This window comes from Notamacropus eugenii, chromosome 1 (assembly GCF_028372415.1).
Source record: "Notamacropus eugenii isolate mMacEug1 chromosome 1, mMacEug1.pri_v2, whole genome shotgun sequence".
NCBI lineage: Eukaryota > Metazoa > Chordata > Mammalia > Diprotodontia > Macropodidae > Notamacropus > Notamacropus eugenii.
The window spans coordinates 95616356-95628522 of record NC_092872.1 but is presented as its reverse complement, the minus strand read 5'-3'; positions in this window follow the sequence as shown (position 1 = coordinate 95628522).

The following is a 12167-nucleotide window of genomic DNA, read 5'->3' as shown; positions in this document are numbered from 1 at the left end:
CAAAGGTAATGATGTGAAAAGATATTGTGTATTAAATAACATAAAATGTATATATCATATTCCATATTATCCACAAGCTTCTGGGATAATTGAAAGAATGAATGGATTATTGAAAGAACAGTTAAGGAAGTTAAATTCTAATAATTCTTATCAACATTGGAAAGATAATTTGTTCGCTGCTTTGCGTAATTTGAATAATAGACCATTAGGAGGAAGTATACCTCTAGCCAGAATGAGGACCCCAAATCTGCAAATTAGAAAACAACAGACACATAAATATTGTGTATTGGACTGTCAAGCCAGATGTGCTAGCACTGTATCCAGGAACACCTGGTTCAGCAGAATATGATTTACATTGTTGGATAGGAAAAAAATAAGGAAAATCTCTACTGGAATATGTGTGAGAGTCCCCCAAAATCATTTTGGATATATGTTACCTAAATCAAGATTAGCAGCACAAGGAATACATGTATTGGCTGGAGTGATAGATTCTAATTATCAAGGAGAAATTATTGTGACATTCCAAAATTTAGGTGAAGAACACATACAGTTTTGTAAAAATGAAAAAATAGTTCAAGTGATTATTATTCCTTGTGAAACAATACCCCTTGTGAAAACTGATCCTCCTTCCAAAATAACTAGGAGAGGAACTAAAGGGATTAGGTTCTACTGATAGAATAAAATTGGGAGCTACAATATGGATAAAATGGAAAACAGATGATGTTCTAAAGGCTGCAGATACAATAACTGTTGTTTATTCAGGAGATGATTACCAAATTATACCCTTAACTCATATATTCTATCATGAATGAGACTATGATAGTAGGTTCATGGAATCTAGAAGCATGGCTGACCCTGTATCTACCCTGCTTCTGGTTATTATCTCCTTGTTTCTTTTTGGTTTTTTTGTCTGTTAAACTTGTTTGCTACATTTGTTTTCTGCAGGCTTAGTACCCTCCACCTGCAGGTCCCTGATTGCTTAAGCCAGATGTCACCCCTTGTCCACAACTGTTATGTGGATCTGGACCTGGCATCAACCAAGTTTTGGATACCAGCTAAAAAAGAGACCTCTTGAATGGGGCCTCTTGAAGTAGGGACTGCTCTACATCAGATTTCAGTTGCAAGTAGCTACAAAAGAGATCTTCACCCCTTACCCCAAGATTTTAGGCCCCATTCATTTGAGGGGGGAATGATAGGTTGCTTGTACTCAAGCCCTACCTTAAGATATTGTTTTACGTACTTATTTTGCGTGATTGTTGTTATATTGTTGTAAAGTTCTGTTGACACCAGTTGCCTAAGATATATTTTATATGCTTATTTTCTGTTATACCTGTTACAATTTTGTTGATACCAGTTGTCCCACTGACCTATTTAATGAATACCAAAGATCTTGGGGCCAATTGTTATCATAATATTAGTGGAAAGACCTTTCCCATTCATTAATAGGCCCATGTGACCTGTTTAAATCACATGGAAGCCTAAGGTACATGTGGTGAGAAGAGGTTGCTGAATGGGTGGAACAGAAAGGGTGGAGCAGAATTGAGAGGAAGCTATTGAGAACAGTTAGGGCAGAGAGAGAGAGGACACAGGCAAGCAGGCACAGCTAGGCTCATGAGTTTGTGGGAATACCCCAGCAGCAGGGGAGGCTTGGGAATGGCTTTATCCCCTACAGTGATAATGTATATTGACTTCTTGGCTACTGTGATGAATTTGGCTTTCTGATTTGGGGATTTGGCTTTCTGGTGTCTCAATAAAAGTTTTTCTTCTGCCTTCCTTATGAAGAGTCTGTTATCCTTTGCAATTGAGAACTACAGTGGCATATTCATAGTTGCCCTTGGTGCTATGAATATTGCCTGGGCAATACACCAAGTAGTCTGGGAGGAGGGGTCTAAGGAGGATCTTGATGGGACTGGGGTAACTAGTGATGTAATCAAGGGTGGGAAGCAGTTAGAGGCAATGGAGGAGGGAAGTATCAGACAATGGAGAGCTTGGGTGGGAAAGAATCAAGTATGGGAATCAGCCAGAGGCAATTAGAAGATGGTTATTGGTTGATTGTTGTCCTCAGTCTTCAAAGAGAACCTAAATGACAACACCATGATAAAGTGAAATTTCAGTGTGTCCAGCTGTGGCTCATCTGACCAATATGAGCTCAGAATGCTATACCACAGGTTGGGCACAGATAGTCTGTGTGAATATTGAGGTGGATATCACAGATTTGCACCTCCTGCATTTGCTTTGGGCTGTCTCAATTCTGCTTTGCTCAAAGAGCACAGCACCCTTTCTGATGCAGGTATGCCATCCTGAGCGGTCCTGTGCCCGTGTCTCCCATGTCACACAGTCAAATCCAAAGTTCTTGAGAGAGACCTTGAGAGTATCCTTGTATCTTTTCTTCTGGCCACCATGTGATTACCTGCCCCATGTGAGTTCTCCATAAAATAGTCTTTTCGGCAAGCGTACATTTTGCATTCAAACAACGTGGCCAGCCCATCGAAGTTATGCTCTTTGAGGCATAGTTTAAATACTTGGCAGCTCAGCTGCCATGATCTAGTACCTTATTCTGCCAGGTAATCCTCAGAATTTTCCTAAGACACTTCAAATGGAAATGATTCAGTTTCCTGGCATGGCTCTGGTAGACTATCGATGTTTCACAAGCATATAACAGTGAGGTCAGTACAATGGCTCTGGAGACCTTCAGTTTGGTAGTCAGTCCAATACCTCTTCTCTCCCAAACCTTTCTCAGAGCCTCCCAAACACTCAGTTAGCTCTGGCAATGTGTGCATCAACCTCATTGTCAATGTGTACATCTCTGGAAAGTATACCACCAAGGTAAGTGAACTTATCCACAGCATTCAAAACTTCTCCATTTCTTGTAACCAATGGTTCCACATATGGATGGTGTGGTGGTGGCTAATGGAGCACCCATTTTTTTTAGTGTTAATTATTAAACAAAAATTAGCATAGGCAGCAGAGAATTGATTCATACTTTGTTGCCTCTCAGCTTCAGAGGCTGCATTGAGTGCATAGTCATCTGCAAACAGAAAATCATGCGCCAACACTCTCTCCACTTTGATCTTAGCTTGTTGCCTTTTCAAATTGAAGAACTGACCATCAGCATGGTAGTTGACCTTGATGCCATATTCATACTCATAGAAAGCATTTGTCAACATGGCTGAAAACATCATGGTAAAAAGCATGGGAGCAAATACACAGCCCTGTTTCACTCCATTGATGACTGGGAAGGCAAGAGAGCATTGTCCATTATCCAGAACCTGGCAAATATGCCATCATGAAATTGATGTACAATATTGATAAACTTCTCTGGGCAACCAAATTTTGACATAATTTTCCATAAGCCTTCACGACTAACAGTGTCAAAGGCCTTGATTATATCTACAAACGTTGTGTGCAGACCTCTGTTCTGTTCCTGGCATTTCTCCTGGAATTCTCAGGCAACAAACACCATATCAACTGTTCCTCAACCCCTTCTGAAGTCACACTGGCTCTCAGGTATATGACCATCTTCCAGGTGAAGGATCAGCCTATTAAGGAGGACTCTAGTAAGAATTTTGCCAGCAATGACTAAGAGAGAGATCCCCCTGTGATTGTCATAGGACAATCTGTTCCCTTTACCTTTATAGAGATGGACAATGGAGGCATCCTTGAACTCCTGGGGGATAACCTCCTCTTGCCATATAACCTGGAAAATTTCAGTCAGCTTTGGTATGAGCAATGGTCCCCCTACCTTGTGTATATGTGTGTGTGTGTGTGTGTGTGTGTGTGTGTGTGTGTGTGTGTTCATTCATCCTTCATTGCCAAAGAAGACCATGCCATCAGAGAAATGATGACATGACTTGCACTTGACTTTGTTTTGAGTGAGGGAGGGCTGTGGAGGTCACCAGCCTCACCTCTCCTCCAGAGCCATCTGAATCCAATGACCAGATATTCATCAAGATAACTAGTGATGACCCAGGATGAGGCAATTGGGGTTAAGTGACTTGCCCAAGGTCACACAGCTAGTGAGTGTCAAGTATCTGAGGTGAGATTTGAATTCAGGTCCTCCTGACTCCTGCACTGATGCTCTATCCATCACCTAGCTGCCCCTCCCCTACCTTGTAAATCTCAGCTAGAATAAAATCAGTACCAGGTGCTTTGCCACATGAAAGGAGCCTAATGGCCCTCAAAACCTCTTCTTCAGTTGGAAGTTCAGTAAGGAGGGATTGACTTCAACCTGAGGCAAATGGTCAGTGGCCTCAGCATTGATTGATGATGGTCTGTTGAGAACACTATGGAAGTGTTCAGCCCATCTCTCTAGGATCATGTCCTTATTACTAATCAATGTGACTCCATCAGCACTGAGTAGTTGTGATGCACCATAGGTTTTTGGTCCATAAATGGCTTTCAGGGAATCATAAAAGTGCTTTGGATTGTTACTATCAGCATAAAACTGAATTTCATCTGCCTTTTTACTGAGCCAAGAATCCTGCATCTCTCTAAGCTTTACTTGTACTTTGCTTTTGATGGAATTAAATGCTGCCTTCTTAAAGGTGGATGAACTATGCTGCTGGTAGATCCTGTGGAGTTCTCATTTTTCATTTAGCAGCTTCTAAATTGAGGTGAATCTAAGGTGAGTAGTGTGATCTTTAAAAGGCTGCTCAGACACCTAGGAATCTGCCAAGTCCCACTGCTGCTTCTGGTGAAAAATGACCCTATGGCATATGGCCCTGTGTAAAGGGTTGTCATTACAGTTCCCAGTGTATCCATACCTGCTGCTTCATCACTTGCCTGTCGCCACAAGACTTTGAGGCATAATAGTGAAATGGTATGGGTGATGTCTTTTGATTTGTGCGTAAACTGGATTTAAGTGAGGCAGAGTTGAATAAAATCCTCAACCTCACTCTCTCCTCCAGAGTCATCATAGTCCAGTGGCAGGACAGAGTCAAGATGGCTGGCGATGACTCAGGATGCAGTGCATGACCCTGGAGTCTTCCGTGTCTAAGTTCTAAGCACTCCATATTGCCTGTTTCATCTGTCTTCATGGCCGCTGGAACAAGTCGTTATCATCTGCCCATTCCACCAGAGGAAGTCTTCACATGCTTGGGGTAAACACCCCCCAATAACTTACCAATGAGTTTGAGAACGCTTGGTTACCCTCTACCTGATTTGGCTGTCTGCCAAAATGGTTTACCAGGGTGTGGCCACTGCGCATGCTGCAGCTTCTTGGAGCCACAGGTGAGAGTTAGATGGAATAGGTGGACACCAAAGGTGGAGAGATCCCTGAAAAGGGCATGGCAGCCATCTCACCAAAGGTACTGGTCCTCCCTGTACATACCCTACACCCCCAGTGGGGAGATAATAGACAATAGAGAGCCAGGCTAGGTCAAGAGTAACAGATTTGGGTATGAAAAACCAGATTAAGTGGAAAGATTCAAGGAGAGTTCAAGGAGGTTCCCATAATCTGTATCCCATCATTCCCCTCTCAGGGAGATGGCACCCAAATTCTTTTGGGGTAAGGGGTGAAGGTCTCAGTTTCTGAAACTGCTTCCTGATGGTAAGGGGTATAGACCTAGGTTGCTGCCTCAATGGGTCTGTTCAAGGGAAAGGATTCTTTTGTGAGCATAACTCCAGAGCATCCATTAGGGAAAATGTTAAAAATACTGGAAGACTACACCAGAGACCAAAGCACAGAAAGTTAGCTCTAAGGCCTTTGAGGTAGAGCAGACTAAGGAAGGCATATCCATTCAAGGGATACATAGCCTGAGGAGTCATCTGGAAGTTGATGGCTTGCACTCTGGAAAAGACAAACTGGCAAGGAGATTAAGCAAACACAAACTAAACAGGCACTTTTATTTATAGTATAGTATAGAGAAAAGACAATTTCCCTGGCATAAAAGACAATTTCTCTGTAGGGAAGTAAAGATGACTATGGCAAGACCAAAAAATAAAAGAACATGTTTGATAGGGGAGGTTTTGGCTGTTAGACATCCCCTTTCTTTCCAAATTGCTCCATGGGCATGTAGAACATGGAAAGTGTATTTTGAATCAGTAAAAATTTTCCTCATTTATTTTCCCTTAACTCTAGGGTTCTGGTAGGTGCTATAATGGCTGTAGCAGCCACAGAGCCTAGTTGTTTTGAAAAATAGGCTACTGGCCTTCAATCAGGTCCTAAGGAATGGGTCAGGGCTCCCAAACCTTTTCCTCTCCTTTTATCAACATACAGAGTAAAAGTTTTTTCTAGATTAGGTAGAGCTCATGCTGTAATGGTGGTCAATCTAGTTTTCAAAGTCTCCAAATGTTTAGCCAGGTTGGGACCCTGCTCTAGAGGGAGTGAGTCAGAACCTTGAGTAGGAATTAATGGTTGCAGTCCCTCCCAGGCCTTGAGGTTAATTAGATATTGACTTCCATGGGGTAATACTTTAGGGTCTGGGAGGCAAACAATGGCTGGAGTGGCAGAAGTAGCTTACCCAGGAGTTCCCTGATCTGAAACCATTGGCTCATCTGTCTCCCACACTTTCAAGTGAATGTGGGGAGATCTGGTAAACAGAGGAAAAAAGGAGATGGGAGGCTTAACTAGAGAAAACTGACTCCTCAATTTCACCATCAGGGCCCTTCCCACCAAGGGATAAGGGCAAGAAAAGAGCTTAAGGAAAGAGTGTTTAAACAATAGGTATTCAAATGGACTGGGAAGGAGGTATGTCTGGAGATATTCCTTAACTTCCCCTTTGATGCCCATGACCTGACAGGTCAAGGTGCAGGTAATTGGTTAAAACAGAGAACATAGCCATGTTAAAGTTGGTAACCTTACTTTTGGCCTCAATTTTTGCCCAGAGAGAAAGTGGTAGCGCTGCGAGGACCCAAGCTTTCCCATAGTTCTGACTCTTGAGAAGACTGAAGGATAGGATTTTAGAAGGTGGCTCTTTCCAACCTTCCTGCAGTGTCCCCTCTGGTCACATGAGCACAGTTCCACAGACGTTAGTTCCTAAGGCTCCTTCTGGGTGGAGTGCCCTGGAGGGACACTCCTTGGACCAGTGACCCTCCTTGTGGCATCTATATCAGGTTTCCCCATTGACCAAGTAGCCAGGCTTCCTCTAAGTGGGTGCCCTGGAGGGATACTTCTTGGGTCTTTTCCTGACCCTGGCAACAGCCAAAAATTGAGCATGTTCTCTGTCTCTAACCCTTTCTCTTCGTTCTCTTTCCTCTGCTGCAACTAAGTCTTATAGGTTAGGTGTTAAAGACTCTAAAGGCTGTCTCCAGTAATTGGGCCTGAGGTGTTTGGGGTGCCATTGTCAATTTCTGAAGTTTCCTCCTAATATCTGGGGCAGATTGATTAATAAAATACGTGCTAAAGATTGGTGCCCCTTCTATAGAGTCAGGATCCAAATTCATATACTTTTTAATAGCTTCTACCAGCCAGTCTTGAAAAAGGGGAGAGTTGAGGGGAGCAGAGCCAAGATGGTGAAGTAGAAGCAGAGACTTGTTAGAATTCTCCCCCTAAACTCAGCCAAATACCTGCAAAAAATGACTCTAAACAAATTCTGAAGCTGCAGAAGCCACAGAATGATGGAGTGAAGCAAATCTCTAGTCCAAGACAGCCTGGAAGGTTAGTGGAAGGTGTCTATCACACTGCATGGAGACCAGAGCACAGTCCAGCAGGGGCCACACAGGCACAGATGGGACCTGAGCAGGCCTTGGGGGGGACTGAATCTCTGGCACCTGTGGCAGTTTGTGACTTCACAGCCCTAAAACACCTAGAACAAATTAAAAGGTCAATGGAAAAAACCTGTGGGACCTGTGTGAGAGAGGAGAGTGGTCCAGCCCTAGCACCAGGGCATCCGAGGGGGTGGAGGAGCCCACGGCAGCAGGGGCAGAGGCAGCGGCTATTTCTGGAATTCTAGGTCCATAGATTGTGGGGGAATCTAGTGAGTGACAGTACATCCCCACACTCCCACTAAAAGCAGAGAACTACCTTGACAAAGAACTCAAAAGTCAAGTAAATGACTGGGGAAATGAGCAAAAACCAGAAAAAGAATCAGACTATAGAATCTTACTTTTGGTGAAAAAGAAGACCAAAATACACAAACAGAAGACAACAAAGTCAAAGCTCCTGTATCCAAAGCCTCCAAGAAAAATATGAATTGGTCTCAGGCCATGGAAGAGCTCAAGATTTTAAAAATCAAGTAAGAGAAGTAGAGGAATAATTGGGAAGAGAAATGAGAGTGATGCAAGAAAATCATGGAAAATGAGTCAACAGTTTTCTAAAGGGGACCCAAAAATGCTGAAGACAACAGCACCTTAAAAAATAGACTAACCCAAATGGCAAACAAGATCCAAAAAGTCTTAAAGGAAAAGGATGTCTTTAAAAAGCAGAATTGGCCAGATGGTAAAGGAGGACCAAAGGCTCACTGAAGAAAATAATTCCTTAAAGATTACAATGGAGCAGATAGAAGCTAATGACTTTTTGAAAAATCAAGAAATTATAATACAAAACAAAAAAATAGAAGACAATGTGAAATATCTTATTGGAAAAACAACTGAGTTAGAAAATAGATCCAGGAGAGATGATTTAAAAATTTTTGGACTACCTGAAAGCCATGATAAAAAAAAAAGCCTAGATATCATCTTTCAAGAAATTATCAAGGAAAACTACCCTGATATTTTAGACCCAGAGGGTAAAATAGATATTGAAAGAATCCACTGATTACCTCCTGAAAGGGATCCCAAAAGGAAAACTCCTAGGAATATTGTAGTCAAATTCCAGAGCTCCGAGGTCAAGGAGAAAATATTGCAAGCAGCCATAAAGAAACAATTCGAGTATTGTGAAAACACAATCAGGGTAACACAAGATCTAGTAGCTTCTACATTAAGGGATAAGAGGCTCTGGAATATGATATTCTAGAGGTCTAAGGAGCTAGGATTAAATTCAAGAATCACCTACCCAGCAAAACTGGGTATAATACTTCAGGGGAAAAAATGGTCATTCACTGAAAAAGAGGACTTTCAAGCATTCTCAAGGAAAAGATCAGAACTGAATAGAAAATATGACTTTCAAATACAAGAATCAAGAGAAGCATGAAAAGGTAAACAGGAAAGAGAAATCACAAGGGACCTACTAAAGTTGAACTGTTTACATTCCTATATGGAAAGACAATATTTATAACTCTTGAGGTGTTTTTCAGTATTAGAGTAGTTGGAGGGATTATATACATATAGACATAGGACAAAGGGTGAGTTGAATATGAATGGATGAAATCTAAAAATATAAAATTAAAGGGTGAAAGAGGAATATATTGGAAGGAGAAAGGGAGAATTAGAATGGGGCAAATTATCTCTCACATAAAAGAGGCAAGAAAAAGCTTTTTCAATTGAGAGAAAGTAGGGGAGGTGAGAGGGAAAGAGTGAACTTTACTCTCATCTCATTTAGCTTAAGGAGGGAATAGCATGCACACTCAAATTGGTATAAAAATCTATCTTACACTGCAGGAAAGTAGGGGAAAGGGGATAAGCAGGGGGAGGGGAGGATGATGGAAGGAAGGACAAATTGGAGGAGGGGGTAATTAGAAGTAAATACTTTTGAGGAAGGACAGGGTCAAAAGAGAGAATAGAATAAATGGGGGGGCAGAATAGGATGGAGGGAAATATAGTTAGTCTTTCACATCATGACTGTTATGGAAGTATTTTGCATGACTACACACATATAATTAATATGGAATTGCTTGCCTTCTCAGTGGGGATGGTTGGAGAGGGAAGAAGAGAAAGAAGTTGGAACTCAACCTTCAGATGGAGGAAAAAGATTTAAAAATGAATGTTAAACACTGTTTTTAAATGCAACTGGGAAATAAAACATACAGGCAATGGGATAGAAATCCATCTTGTCCTACAAGAAAATAGAGGGGAAGGAGATGAGAGAAGGGAGAGGTTTGATAAAAGAAAAGGTAGTTTGGGGGAAGGAGTAATGGGAATGCACAATGTCTTGGGGTGGGATGGGTGGAGGGGAGAGATGGGGTGAAAATTTGCAACTCAAAATCTTGTGGAAGTGAATGTTGAAAACAAAAAATAAATAAATTAAATAAAAATAAATACATTTTAAAAAGAGGAAGGAAAGGGGAAGGGTTTCTGTTTTCTCCCTGAGTAATTTCCATAACTTTTTGAAAATTTATTTGCTTTTGAAATGCAGTTCTTAGGCCTTTTAACAGGCAAATTGCTATATGCTCTCTCTTTCCTCTATCCTCACTCTTTTGATAATCCCATCCTGGGTCACTAGTGAGAACAGCAGCTGTTCCAGGGGGATATTTTGTGGGGTCATTTCTAGCCAAATAACTCCCAAACTTTTGGGTTTGTTCCCGAATTCTCCTCTTCTCCTCAGTGGTACAAGTGGAGAAGAGGATAAGCAAATCACCCCAAGAGAGCTTGCATTGTAGGGATATGTTCCTAAAGCCCTCAGTAAACTTAGTGGGGTCTTCTCCCCGGTTTCTCCTTTACCTGAATAGGGTCTGCAATGGAGAATAGGACATGCACTCTAACTGTTCCACCAGGTGAAGCAGGCACTTCCCTAAGGGGAAAAAGCCTTGAAGGCTTTGTGAAGTCGGAGGTTGGGAAGGGAGGTAGGAAGTCCAACTTCTTGTGAGGGAGGGGCTGAGGAATGCTGGGCAAACTGGATTAGGCTGCAAGGCTGGGGGATCATCTGACAAGGGGGAAGATCACTTGGCACCTGAGGAGGCAAAGGGGTCAGAGGAAGAGATACCACAGAGCCTGCCTTGGGGTTGGGGCTAAGGCCTGAGTGGGTGTTGCCTCAGGGGGAGGAGCCACAGAGGGAGGGATCTCAGCAACACCCATATCTAGGTCTTGGGGAGATTGGGGTAGGGATAGGAACGGGCTAGGTGGTAGGAATAGAGGCTGAAGGGGGGGAAGAGGGGGGGAGGGTGAAGCCCTGGAGGGCATAAGAAGGGGGTCATCCAAAACATCCAATTGACTCTCATTGCCCCTTTTTGGGGTGGTTCTAGCTACAAGCATATTTCCTGAGAACAGGGTTCTGAAAGAGCTTGACAAAGGATATCATGTAGGAAACTTCTATCCATTTTCTGTCTTGGGGGCAGTATAATTCTAACTCTAAGAGAGTATTAACTTTTAAAGTCCCCAAAATGGGTGATAGAACTTCCTGCCCTCTATGATAGGGTATAGACTCTGGGAACCTCCCTGGATCTTTTCATTTAATCTGGTTTTTCATAACCAAATACATTTGGGTACTCTTAATCTAACCTGGCCCTCCATTGTCTGTTGCCTCTAGATTACCTCTGGTTGATTCCCATACTTGATCACTTACCACAGGAACCCTCCATTATATGATATCTCCCAATTGCCTCCAACTGTTTCCCACCCTTGATTACATCACTAGTTATCCCAGTCTCTGAATTCAATCCAGCTCTGATTGTGTCTAGCTGAGATTCTGGAATTGTTTCTTTCTAGCTGCTTGCAATATTTTCTCCTTGACCTGGGAACTCTGGAATTTGGCCACAATGTTCCTAGGAGTTTCTCTTTTTGGATCTCTTTCCTGCGGTGTTCTGTGGATTCCTTGAATATTTATTTTGCCCTCTGGTTTTAGAATCTCAGGGCAGTTTTCCTTGATAATTTCATGAAAGATGATGTCTAGGCTCTTTTTTTGATCATGGCTTTCAGGTAGTCCCATAATTTTTAAATTGTCTCTCCTGGATCTATTTTCCAGGTCAGTTGTTTTTCCAATGAGATATTTCACATTATCTTCCATTTTTTCATTCTTTTGGTTTTGTTTTGTGATTTCTTGGTTTCTCATAAAGTCATTAGCCTCCATCTGTTCCATTCTAATTTTGAAAGAACTATTTTCTTCAGTGAGCTTTTGAATCTCCTTTTCCATTTGGCTAATTCTGCTTTTGAAAGCATTCTTCTCCTCGTTGGCTTTTTGAACCTCTTCTGCCAATTGAGTCAGCCTGTTTTTAAAGCTGTTATTTTCTTCAGCATTTTTTTGGGTCTCCTTTAGCAGGGTGCTGACCTGCTGTTCATGCTTTGACTGCATATCTCTCATTTCTCTTTCCAGCTTTTCCTCCACCTCTCTAAGTTGATTTTCAAAATCCTTTTTGAGCTCTTCCATGGCCTGAGTCCACAGAATATTTAGTCTGGATGTTTGGGATACAAAGGCC